At 39.4% G+C, this 2,500-nt stretch overlaps 1 protein-coding gene across 15 annotated transcripts in view; it reads right to left on the reverse strand.

Moving 5' to 3' along the window:
- LOC124425069 (zinc finger homeobox protein 3) overlaps positions 1–2,500 on the reverse strand; it is a 399,866-nt gene that overhangs the window by 315,215 nt on the left and 82,151 nt on the right. The window lies entirely within an intron of this gene.

The following is a 2,500-nucleotide window of genomic DNA, read 5'->3' on the forward strand; positions in this document are numbered from 1 at the left end:
GGCAGCCTGAATTCGCAAAGAACGAACTCGGAGAACCCGCTGATCTCTTTCCCCTACCCCCTCCACGCTCTCTCTCTCTCTCTCTCTATCTTTTTTCTCGCGAACGAGCGAGCGAGCGAGCGAGCGCGAAGTAGCTCGATAATAATTATTACCGTCCGATTTATTTTTTCACCTAGCACTGTCCTTGTCTCGTTTATTCTCCTTCACCTCCTCCCCCTCCTCCACTCCTCCACCTTCTCTCTCTCTCTCTCTCTTTCTTTTTCTCCGTGTCCGTCTGTCCGTCTCCTTCTATCTTTCGATCTTTTCAACAAATTGTGAGAAAAAGTAGTGTAGCAGCCGTGATCACTAATTCTTCGTCAACGGGACAGTTAAAAAAGAAAGATAGAAAGAAAGAAATAAAAAAAGAAAAAAGTAATAAATGAAAAGATAAAAAGCAGGAGATTATAAATAAAATCTCGGTCGATGTTATAGCTTCAACAATGTCATCCATCTAAGAGATCATCACGGGATCTAACGATGACGTTTCGATTTTCTCATTAGAAGGAAAGAAGGAAAGAAGGGAAGAAAGACCGACGCGAAATTTATATTATAATAAATATTATTAAAGTGGAATCAATTTCGATCGATCGATCGAATTCCTAATCGTTACGATCGAAGTGAAATCTGAATCGATACAAATTAAATGAAAAAATATCCCTTCCTTCCTGTTCCCTAACTCTATCTATTCCTCTTCCCCCCGAATTTTCTTACTGAATAAAAAAAAAAAAAAAAAAAATCTTCGTATGATTTCTTTTTTTTCCAATTTATTCACGTTACATAAAGAAATCAAATTTAATCGGACATGAATTTTCCTTTACATGAATCTTAACCGTGAAATCTTAACGGGTTATTCTCAAGGAAAAAGAATTTTAGAGATAAGTTAAAAGGCACGTCGTGTGCCAGGGCAGAAATAAAACTAAGAAAGTAAAGTAAGTAACTAAGTAAGCAAGCAACCAAGAGAGAGAAAGAGAGAGAGAGGGAGAGAAAGATAAAGATAAAGAGAGACAGAGAGAGAGAGAGAGAGAGAGAGAGAGAGAGAGAAAAGAAAGTAGTAGAACTCGTGGAAGAGTAATAGTCAAAAGCAATATCTTGGAATGTGCGACCACGTCCGCTTTAGTTAATTAGAAGCAGAATAGAACGGGGGCTCTTCGCTTGGTCGAAAGTAAGAATCGCAGATTCTTCTTCTACTTCCACCAGTTCTCCTCTCTCTCTCTCTCTCACTCTCTCTCACTGTCTCTCTTTAGTAACGTTCGTCCGTCGTGGAACTGAGCGAACTCGTTTCTTCCCTGTGTTTGTTTAATCAGACGCGAAGCTCGGTCTTCATTACTCGTGCTAATTTATCTGCCCTGTCCTCCGTCTCTTCTTTCTCTCCTTCTCTCTCATTCTCTTTAACTCAGCGTGCAACAACCCAGAAAGCTTTCCGTGACGTAACATAAATTCTGAATCTCAACGTTCGTTCGTTCGTTCGTTCGGTCGTTCATTCGTTCGTTCGTTCGTTCGTTCGTTCGTTCGTTCTCTACGAAATTTTACGAAAAAGTACGATCGAGTGCTTTTTCTAAGGTGTATTGAAAGGCATCAAAGTACGTCATCGGGATAACGCCTACTTCGAGAAATCCAATTCGACGACTATTTCAGCTTTTCTCATCCAAGCGCTTAACGTCCGTCCGCAGAAAAGCCGTTAAAATCTGACTCACTTGTAGATACGTGAAAATATATATACATATATATATATATATATATATATATATATAAACACATACATACATACATACATAAATACGTATGGATCTCTTTCCTAGCATACACACGCACTCACAGATAGAAAGACATGTGTATCAATGTATATAGCTCTTTATAGTTTTATCTATATATTTTAATATCCAACAATGAGAACGCGAGTTGTAAAGATGTCGATTCTAAAAACGAACGATCGAGAGAGAAAGAAAAAAAAAAAGAGAAATAAAAGAAAAGAAAAAAAAAGCAAAAAAAAAAAAAAAGGCAAAAGAAAAGAGAGGAAAAAAAGAGAAAAAGAAAAAAATATAAGGCTCGGGGATTCGTCGAATCGTTGGCGACTTGCCGAAGAGAGAAATTCGTGAGTCTCTCTTTCTCTCTCTCTCTCTCTCTCTTTCTTATTCGTACTTGTACGAAAGAGACAAAGAGAGAGAGAGAGAGAGAGAGAGAGAGAGGGAGAGAGGAGCTGGATATCGAGGCTTCTGGATATCGACGGCAATATTCGTTAAGTCCTACTAAGACCCTGTATGCGATGTAGTTCGTTCATTCGGATTGCCAAGTCTTTTTCTCTGTCTGTCTTCCCCTCTCTCTTTCTCTTTCTCTCTCTTTGTCTTCTTTCTTGGTTTTCCTCATCCCCTCAGAATCAACGTGGTGGTCTTGCCATCGCCATCGTCTTCCTTCTCACACCCCTTTAAGGAAAGAACTGGTGGGGTTGGGTTGGTGGGGAAGG

The sequence above is a fragment of the Vespa crabro genome, chromosome 6 (assembly GCF_910589235.1).
Source record: "Vespa crabro chromosome 6, iyVesCrab1.2, whole genome shotgun sequence".
Lineage (NCBI taxonomy): Eukaryota > Metazoa > Arthropoda > Insecta > Hymenoptera > Vespidae > Vespa > Vespa crabro.